The sequence below is a fragment of the Lactuca saligna genome, chromosome 3 (assembly GCF_052625555.1).
Source record: "Lactuca saligna cultivar CGN05327 chromosome 3, ASM5262555v1, whole genome shotgun sequence".
NCBI classification, from domain to species: Eukaryota; Viridiplantae; Streptophyta; class Magnoliopsida; order Asterales; family Asteraceae; genus Lactuca; species Lactuca saligna.
In genome coordinates, this window is record NC_136419.1 from 176,849,884 (window position 1) to 176,860,369 (window position 10,486).

Here is a 10,486-nt window from a genome sequence, read left to right on the forward strand (position 1 = left end):
CATGGGAATGTCTAACGGCTGCATCTTGCCGTGAGGCCTTTGGTGTTCTGCCTTGAACTTCCTGCAGGTCAGGCACCTCTCTACATACCAGGCGACATCCCGCTTCATGCAGGGCCACCAGTTGTCGGTTCGAAGATCTCTATACATCTTCGTCGCCCCTGGGTGGATAGAAAATCGAGACTTATGAGCCTCGTCCATCAATACCTTCCGTACCCCACCCCCGTACGGTACCCACACTCTCCCATGAAGGGTCAACAACCCTTGACTATCATAATCAAACGAAACTACTCGGCCCACTATCCTCTCGCACTTCTATCTTTCCTCCTTGAGGCCCTCGACCTGAGCCTCCCTGATCCGTTCCAACAACGGAGTAATCACTGTCATCCTCAGACATAAGTCTCTGATAGGGGTTGCTATCATCTTGCGGCTTAGGGCGTCGGCCACTATGTTGGCCTTCCTTGGATGGTAAAGGATTTCACAATCATAATCCTTCAGCACATCCAACCACCTCCTCTGCCTCATATTTAAACTCGGCTGATCCATAAGATATCTCAAACTCTTGTGATCTGTGTAGATGGTACAACGAACCCCATAAAGGTAATGTCTCCAAATCTTGAGGGCAAACACCACCGCCCCCAGCTCTAAATCGTGGGTAGGATAGTTAGCCTCGTGAGGCTTCAACTGTCTCGAGGCGTAAGCTATCACATGCACTCGCTGCATCAATACTGCCCCCATACCTGTGATTGAGGCATCACAGTAGACTACAAAACTCCTCTATTCCCTCTGGTAGGGTAAGGATCGGAGCCTCGCACAACCTCTGCCTGAGGGTCTCAAACGTTGTCTGCTCCTCAGGCCCCCAACGAAACACCACTGACTTCTTGGTCAGTCGGGTGAGCAGTACTGCTATCTTGGAGAAATCCTGAATGAATCTTCTGTAATACCCTGCCAAACCTAGGAAGCTCCGAATCTCGGATGGAGACTTCGGGACCTCCCACTGCATCACGGCCTCTATCTTGGCCGGGTCTACTAAGATACCCTTTTGGTTGATGAGGTGACATAGGAACTGCACCTCACGTAACCAGAACTCGCACTTGGAGAACTTTGCGAAAAGTCTCTCTCTTCTCAAAACTTCTAGCACCTCCCTCAGGTGCTCCTCTTGCTGCTCCTGAGGCTTGTAATATACCAAGATATCATCTATGAATACTATCACGGACTGATCCAACATCGGTCTGCATATGCAATTCATGAGATCCATGAACGCGGCTGGAGCATTAGTGAGCCCAAAATGCATCACCATGAACTCGAAATGACCATAACGGGTCCTGAAAGCAGTCTTCTTCATATCTTCGCCTCTGACTCGCATCTGGTGATATCCGGAGCGTAAATCGATCTTGGAGAACCATGACGCCCCCTAAAGCTGATCAAACAAATCATCTATCCTCGGGAGGGGGTAACAGTTCTTCACCGTTACCTTATTCAACTCCCGGTAGTCTTTACACATACGGTGCGACCCATCCTTCTTCTTCACAAACAGGATCGGCGCTCCCCAAGGTGAACTACTCAGCCGAATAAAACCCTTGTCTAGCAGCTCCTGCAGCTGTGTAGAAAACTCCAACATCTCAGGGGGAGCTAGCCGGTACGATGCCTTAGCTATCGGAGCCGCACCAAGAATTAGGTCGATCCCAAACTCGACCTGCCTCTCAGGAGGTATTCCCAGTAAATCCTCTGGGAATACATCTGGAAAGTCTCGCACTACCGGAACATCATCAACTGTTGTCTTGCCCTTCTCCCGAGCATCCAAGACATAAGCTACATAACCGGAACAACCCTGCTGAAAATAGCGCCTCGCCCTCGCGGCTGAACAAAAAGCTGGTCCACGCTGTGGCCTCTCGCCCTGAATCACTAACTCCCCCCCACTGGGAGTACGAACCCTCACTAGCTGCAACTCACAATCAATCACTACCCCGTTGGGACTCAACCAATCCATGCCCACTATAACCTTATTCCCTCGCAGGGGAATAGGGACCAAGTCCACCGAAAACTGCTATTCGAACAACTGAAGAGAACATCCTCTATGCACCCTGGCGACCCTCAAAGTCCTATCATCTGCTATCTCGACCTCTAGTGGAAAATCCAGCTCCCCTGGAGCTCTACTAAATCTCTTCCTAAGCGCTAGCGATACAAACGATCGGGTAGCCCCCGAATCAAATAATACTGTAGCAGAAATGTCGTACACAGAGAACGACCCTATACAAAACATGTAACCATAAGCAGTAATCAATAATAATATAGAGATGAAGGGAAGATACATACCCGTCACCACATCAGGAGTCGCTGGTGCCTCCTCTGCTGTCATCTGAAAAGCTTTACTCTTTGCCACTGGTGCCTCGGCTTGGCCCGGCCGGCCATCTGTAATCCTCAAAGTAGCAGGGGCAGGTGCAACCACCTTCCCTGCTACAACTAAACTCGGACACTGGGACTTTTTATGTCCCCTCTGATTGCACTAAAAGCAAATCAGATCTGATGCTGCAGTAGCGGTAGCAGGGGCCGTACAATCCCTGCTCAAATGCCCAGTCCGACCACACTTGTAGCAGTCGGAACTCCCTGCCTTGCACACCCCATCGTGCAATCTCCCACACTTGCCACATCGATCGTGGCTCTGCTGACTCCTGGATCTGTGATCTGAAACCTTGGGCTTTTTGCCCGAACTACCTATACCCGAAACTGCCTCCGGTTTCCTCTTCTTCTCCATCTTAAGGTCAATCTCCCTCTCCCGAGCCCTAGCAATCATGTCATCCAGCGTTTTACAGCTGGACCGGCTCACAAATTGGTGGATATCGCTCCGCAGCATCTCATGATAACGGGCCTTCTTCATTTCCTCATCGGCTGCATACTGAGGAATGAGAAGAGCCCTCTCCCTGAATTTGGCGGTGATCTCCGCCACGGTCTTTGTAGTCTGGGTGAGGTCTTGAAACTCTCTGGCTAACTGCTGCACCTCAATGAACGGTGCAAACTCCACCCTGAACCTGGTGGAGAAATCAGCCCAGGTCATGGCATCTAGCGCTGCATCATCTCCAATGGTATGTCCGACCTCCTCCCACCAATCCCGTGCCCTGTCCTTCAGAAGATAGGATGCCAATCTAACCTTGTCCCCCTCGGGACACCTGCTCGTACGGAAAGCGTTGGCCACATCCGCCAACCATCTAGTACTCGCTATGGGGTCCCGTGCCCCGTGGTAATCTGGAGCTCCACATGCCCTGAACTCCCTGAATGTAAGTGTGCGCGACCCCATCATGGCCGCCACCTCAGCACGGAAGGTGCCCAATCTCTCATCCATCAGCTCTAGGATACCCTCCTTGATCGAACCGAAGATCACAGGAGTCTGCTCCAGTATGATACGAGTAATCTCTGAAGAAAGAAACTCTCTGGTCTGCTCATCCAACTGCCCGGCCTCCGGGCCTGCTCCTGATCCCCCTCCAGCACCTGAACTGCTGACTGCTGGCCTCGAATGTAAAACTACCATTCTAAAACAAATCATAGCAACATTAGAAAACTAAAATATCTCAAGGGATCATTGATACCAATACTAGTTTCCTGGTCTTGTCTCAGCCTTCCTTGATTCGAGTACAGATCCTTTGCTTTCAGTAGTACGGGCCCATACTACCTTCCACATCTATCCGTACTTTCCTCAAGAACTTCCTTGACTCCACCAAGTCACTTCTACTACTACTGATCTCTGCTACTCTCATCCTAGGCTTGCCCTAGGGAAATCTCTGACTCCATTCAAACCAGTTCTCAGCTGCTGAAGGCCTCCTTGTAATACTAATTAGTCATCACCTGAATACCATCACATGTGATGAGGCTCATATAATCCTTCGAGTAAAAGACTCATCCCTACAACGGTTAGACTCAAACAAGAGCTGTGCAATAGGGCCAAATCCAACACTCTGAGATTATTCAACCTTGATCACATGTGATGTGATGTATTCACCTAATGGCTAACTCCCATCACTCAGAGTCCCACAAAGCACAAAGCTAGCAGCATTCAAATACAGGAAACTACTCAAGCAAATCTATTCTCATAATGATACTGCACTAGCATACAATGCTAAGCGCATACTATCAGGCATAACCTAAACAGGCTATCCTACTATTGTCTACTTAATACTAGCATGCTAATCTTGTAAAGCTGAAACACATATAGCATGCACATAAGGCATCCTCCTAGATCCTTAGTGCTATTCTAGCATGCTGTTCTACTGAAACTAAAACTGACAATCATAACATAACTTGTATGGGTAATTTGGGAGTACTTACTTGAGCTCGGTTGATCGCATACGCCACACCATTTTCCTTTTATAAAAACTCTTCTTCTTTCTAAATTCTTTTTCAAAAACCACTTTCAAAGACATTTTTCTTTTGAAAATCTTTACCGTTTCCTTAGTGAGCTCCCCCAAACTACCACATACCATACAATACATATAAACACATACTGGGCCTTGCCCACTGCATCGGACCGAAGTCCAGAACTAACCAGGGCCTTGCCCTCTGCATCGGACCAAAGTCCGGAACTACTGAAGCCTTGCCTCCTACATCGGACCAAAATCCGGAACTAACTGCATCAGACCGAAGTCCAGAACTAACTGCATCGGACTGAAGTCCGGAACTACTTACATAGCATAGCATAAACATATTAACTAGCATGAACACATAAACTGCATACTGCATCGGGCTGTAACCCGGAACACATAACACATAAATCCTGTCTGAGCCACGAAGGCATTAAACATACTAAAATCTGCATCGGACTGAAGTCTGGAAACTACTACTAGCTAAACGGGCCAGTATTACAGCCTTAGACCCGTTCCTACTGGAAGGAAACTCACCTCGTGATCTGGCTGTTGAGTGTATGGCTCTGGAAGCTATCTGCTTCTGTTCCGGTATCTCCCCGACTACAATTCCGCAAATACACTCAATTAAATACTAATAACTGCATTGGGGTAGAATGACTCTTTTACCCTTGGCTAAAGTCAACTCTCCTGGTCAAAGTCAACTTACAATTGACCTGACTCGCCGAGTTGGGCCGCCAACTCGCCGAGTTCCTACTCTCACTTTTCAACCCTGTTCGCTGCTACTCGTCGAGTATGGCATAAACTCGACGAGTTCCCTTTCGATTCTAGAATTCAGGCTATCTGCATCCGACTCGCCGAGTTGTATGAACAACTCGACGAGTTGTTCTTGAATCTATGAAGATTGCCTTAGACTCGCTGAGTTGTATGAACAACTCGTCGAGTCCCTCCATTACTGAGTCTAACCTTCAACTCAATGAGTACATTCTACTACTCACTGGTCCCTACTCGGAATCACTCAAAAGGGAAAGATCGGGGACTCGCGGCTCGACTCGCCGTGTCTGAAGAACGACTCGCCGAGTTGCATGCATGCAGTTACTAAAAACTCGATTCTGCTCAAAACCACTGCATACAATTTATAGATCTGAGTTTCTAAGGCTTGTTAACCACGTAAAGTTTCCAACTTTACGTGTGCATACGCATGAAAAGGGATTTAAAGGTTGAAAAGGCACTTAAAAGAGTAGATCTAGGGTTATCATGCAAAATGACTCCATAAAGGTGATAGATCTACGTTTTTGGAACTGAAACATGGCTAGATCCGAAGGCTAATCAACCCAATGTGATCTCTCTACTATAAACAAGCTAAGAAATGTATAAAATGGACTAAATGTGCTTATAATGGAGAATCAATCATAGAAACAAAAGGAAATCTGATTATTACCTTAATAAGCTCTGTAGTGGTGCAAGATCTTGGATCTTCTTCTACTCCTTTGGATCTAGCCTCCTTCTCCTCTTCAAAACTTCAAGATTCACACAAGAAATGCTCAAATACCCAAGGGAATGGTTAGGGTTTTCTAAATGATGCTCTAAGGGTGAAGGAGACGAGTTTGGGACTCATAAGATGGTTTAAATAGGGTGCAAACCCAGGGATTTAGGGTTTCTACCTGGCAGGCGGACTCGCCGAGTCCCGAATATGGACTTGTCGAGTCGCCGATCTATACGCTGCTCAAGATCCCGTATCTACTCGACGAGTCTGGCAATAGACTCGCCGAGTCCCTCTTGAAACTTCTAAATAAATAACATGAAAACAACATACCAGAGACGGGTCGTTACAAGGAATGTTATCTTCTCAAATGTGTTTCCAAGTGTAATGAAAGATGTCACGGAACATGAAGGAATAAAAGGAATTCGTGGTGCAAATGCATATCAACTTACAATTGTACATTTTTTTTAACATCATATTTTCAAATAACTCTATCAAATTTAGTAATAAAATCTCAGGGAAAGACCACAAAAAATATAGAGGTGAAGGAATATGCGAGTCTAATCCAACCACCTTAGTAATCAACGATTCCATTCCTCCTTCTGATCTCCACAACGCTGGGAACCTTCACTAGTTATTATTATAAAACTCGAACTTCAATTTTTAAAAGAAAATATGAAAAAATAGCTTAATCTGCATCGCCAAAGACTCGCTTTTGGATGATTTAACCTTGAAGGTTTTGTATCAGTTTAAATTTTAACTTTTTTACTTTAAGAGTAAAATAGGGAAAATGGGTATTCATGCCACAAGCACTTGCAATCAATCAATAATTTATAATAAATGATTATTATATTCCATTCATAATATATACAAAATACAATAATTTTCTATCATGAGGGGACTAAATACATTTGGTCATTTAAGGGAAAGAGCTAACAAGCCAAACATAATAAATAAATATAAACACTACATATATATGTTAACAGCCCCGTAGTCTGGACGGGAGATCTCAAGTGGATATTCAGACTAGATCTAATTTCAAGAAATAGAGAAGAAGATAGACATTTCGTGAAAATTTCAGCATATTGAAATGAGGATGAGACATGAAGAACACGAACCTACCCCATGGCAACCTTGTCCTATACAAAGTAAATGTCAATCTTGATGTGTTTAGTGTGTTGATTGAACAAGATTGGAAGATAAGTGAACATCACTAACATTATCACAATATAGCAGATTAGCAGTGAATGGTGGGTACAGTAGATCACAAAGGAGATTATGAAGCCAACTCATCTCTACAACGACATTTGCAACACCGCAATACACTGCTTCGGCACTAGACCATGAAATAGTGCCCTAGCATTTAGAAGTCCATGATAGCAGATTTGGGCCAAGAAAACACAATAACCAGAAGTCGAGCGTCGAGTAGAGGGACTGTGATATCTCCATTTTCACGGCCAGAAAAGAACGATTTTGTTTATGCTTTATAAAAATCAGAGTACATCTTTCAATAAAAATGTTGCAGAATTTGTTCCCAGTAAAACATGATAAATATGTTATCAAATCATTTCCGAAGAAAAGTATTTTTATTCATTCTAAAACATTTGGGATGTCATCGTCAATACAGAAACATAAGTATAAACAAAAGTTACATTCACTATCACTAGTGATTTATATCTCCTTAATCTCTCAGTGTAATGTGACTTCATGTCAACACCTGTGATATAAATAAACTGAGTGGGTATGGTTGAGAAACCTGGTGAGTACATAGGGTTTTCAACCCACAATAATATAATTATTATGTTTCATCATCAAACAGTTAACCTAATTACCCATCCCCATTATCTTCTTTACTCTTAAGGATCTACCCTAAGAATAAGATATTTCTCATTCATTCATTCCTAAGGATTATCCTAAGGAATAGGTACAAAGTCCATCACTTAGGCGCAACTGTCAAGCAGAACTTCTAGTTCTATCACTTAGGCGCAGCTGCCATAGTTGTCACATTCTATGTGAGGCGTAATTGCTAGTGTTGTCCTTCGAGCACAGCTGCTAGGGTTATCTCGTTTATTGATAGTATCGTTTGAAAGAGTCCACTCATAATACATCTCAATGAGTTTTTAAGAGTACATCAGTGAACTCGTCGTTCACAACACCTATAGGTTGCGAGCCTGTTAGTGTTCCATTGGACTGTCTAGAATAGTCTTTAGTTGTCATCCATACTGTGCTAGATAACGGGGCCAACATTTGGGAACAAGGTTTCTCACATCATCCACCTCTCATCCTTACCTCATGGTATATATCACCTATCAACTCATCATCCAACCCATATTTCATCTACCCATGTTTTACCCAACATATTTTGTAGATATAAAATACATATGCAGTTTAAATTATTTAAAACATGTATAAAATCTTTCATCCAACATATACAGTGAGTATTCAGACAATATGCACACATAGCACGTAATTTATATAAAATAATTCATATCTATATGTAAGATGAAGGTAACCACACACTCACTTAAAAAGGTGGTGATTCCAAACTCAGACAGCGCGTCGCTTCTTAAAAATAATTTCCTTCGACAAAACCTAATATTATTACCACTAGAGTTTAGTCTATTATTCGCCGAGACTAATTAGTAGTCTAGCTATTATTATTATTATATAAGCGTTAAACAATACTTATATAACCCAAATAATAGCCCAAGTACTTATTATAAGTTCCTAATAACGTTACTATAATTATGTAAAATCTATATTAAAAATAGCGTAGGCGTAGCTCACTTGCAACGAGTTTTATAGAAAACCGGACTTTGCTTGGAGCAGCGTTCCTAAGCCAAAAAGCTTTCCTTCTCAGAGTTGTCGATCACTCCGGGGCTTCCGCCTCGTGCTAGGGAGGTTCCCTAGGATTTTCGGAGGGTTTCGGGGTTAGAGAGAGGTCCTAGAGAGAGAGAGAGAGAGAGAGAGAGAGAGTAAAAAGAAGAAAGAATGGGAAAGGTGTGAAGAAAATGAGGGTGGAAGAGGTTCTATTTGTAGGATGAAATATGGCTGAACTTGGTGCCACATGTCACCATCCGGTGGCAAGACTTGGGGAGAAAGTAATGGCCAAGATTGCGCCACGTCACCCATTTTTGCACAACACACTTCCGACTTCTAAAATCGATAACTTTCACATACGAGCTCCGTTTTTGACGTTCTTTATATCCACGCGTTGGTAAAAATAGGATCTATAACTTTGATTTTGGCTCCGTCGACTAATTCTCGACTGATCTTGAATTTAACAGTACGAGAAGATTATACTGTTAAATGTCCGCGTAAAATTCATAACTTCTACATACAGACTCTGTTTTCGTCTATCTTTTTACCGTTGAGTTCCTATAAATGAGATCTTCAATTCTCATTTAGATCGCATAGGCCAAAAACCGCTCGATGTAAAATTCAAGTTTCGGGTTGTGTACTGCTAAGCAAAATCTTAGAAAATTCATAGCTTCCTCATACGAAGTGAGATTTGGGCGTTTTTTTTGTATGTTCTGGTTTAATGTATACTAAAACTTTTGTTTATATTTCTAAGGATAAAAATTCCTCAATCGTAAATTCACTATTTATGTCTCCTGGTGTTGTGCCGGTTTTGTCTTAAGACTTCGACGGACCATAACCTCTTCGTTATAACTCCGATTTCGGCGTTCTTTATATGTACGGAACCCTTGAGACGTATTCTACAACTTGGTTAAGATTATTTATTCTAAATAATCTTTTGTCAAAAAGTCGTTTTCGACCCGTATTATCTCTAAATTGACTACCCCAGATCTACGTGCGTTACAAGGACAACCAACCCAGTCAACATCGAAATTAGCTATTCGAACCCTAGAATGAGAAGAGTATAACTACAAAACATGATATAGAGTAACTCAAACATAACAAAGAATACGTTTCAGAGCCATAAAAATAAGGATCCAGTGGTTCATGCATGAACAAACAGACTTGTTGAACAACATAAGTGATGTCATGTCTGGTGAAGGTCTAGTATTGCAGGGATCCTACCAAGCTACGATAAAGAGTCAGATCTGATACAGGAGGGCCTGTTCCAACAAATTTGGCAAAAGTGTCCGCTAGTTTGCGAGTAGGTTTGCAGTTTTGCTCGTTAGTGTTGGATTAAGGTGTCTAAGCTCATAACTAAATTGATATACTCTTGTAATTAGAAGCAAAATCCTTGTTGGGTTGTCCTCATGAACAGAAATAGCTAGAAATGATATTAGAAGAGACAAGAAAAATTTATTATATTATTATATGATTATTAAAGTAATTGAAAATTTTGGGAAAATAATTTGTTAGTGTATTATATATGATTAATATATTAGTTGGATATAAAAAGTTGATTTATTAATTTATTATGTGATTAATAAATTAATATGAGATCAATTGTTATAAACTTGATTTGTTTATTTATATGATTAATAAATTAATGTGAAATCAATTATAAATGATTAATTATTAATCAGAATTAATCTCGAATGAATATGGGATTAATTGAAATTAATTAAAGGTGAAACAGATGAATTGTAATTATTCAATAGTTGAAATAAATAGGCAATTCTAGAACCATCCAAACATGAACGATTTTGGGAGCTCTTCTAGGATTTCTAGAAGCCTC